Genomic DNA, 717 nt, shown 5'->3' with positions numbered 1-717 from the left:
GCAGAACGTATCCAGCAATGGAGCATGTCATAGATGTCGCTGAATAGCACAAGTTCCAAGTACCAGACCGTTAGAAAGATGCAGGAAGCACTGTAAGAAAAATAAGTATATTTATTTATGATCTGTTGTGAATTAGCCAGTAGGCATTAGTTGTCTGAAAGATCCCGAGGAAGCCATGAAGTGTGACTGGTGAGGGAGGTTCAGTTAGTGCTGCAGTAAAGTGTAAAAGCAGCAAGTGTGTATGTGCCTTTGAATGTGTTCATCTTCGTTATATAATCTCTTGAAGTAGCTTAGAGGGAGAGTACTGTACTTCTAAGCTGCTCTACAGGTGTTTTAGAAGTGATAGTGTACTTGTCAGCTTTGAAGTGTTTTGATCTTTTTATTGTAATATATGTAAATATAGATATGTATTTTATATGACTATTGAAAGAAAGATATTTACAGTCTTGCTTTTTATTTTCCATTTTGTCACAGAAGGCACAGACTCCCATATCCTTTGATTGTGGTTTATACTAAATATAAAGTGAACAGTGTTGATTAAGATGTCAGTCTTGGAAAAAGTATAATAATGGTTAGCATTAAACATGTTCAGGCTTTATTAAATATTCTTTGGCATTATGAGTGAAACTGTGAAGAATCAAAAAAATTATGATACAGTGACAAGGAAATACCAATAACAAATTGTTAGTTACAAAAAATGCAATTGTAAACATTTCA

The sequence above is a fragment of the Penaeus monodon genome, chromosome 21, assembly GCF_015228065.2.
Source record: "Penaeus monodon isolate SGIC_2016 chromosome 21, NSTDA_Pmon_1, whole genome shotgun sequence".
Lineage (NCBI taxonomy): Eukaryota > Metazoa > Arthropoda > Malacostraca > Decapoda > Penaeidae > Penaeus > Penaeus monodon.
Note: the sequence above shows the minus strand (reverse complement) of the source record.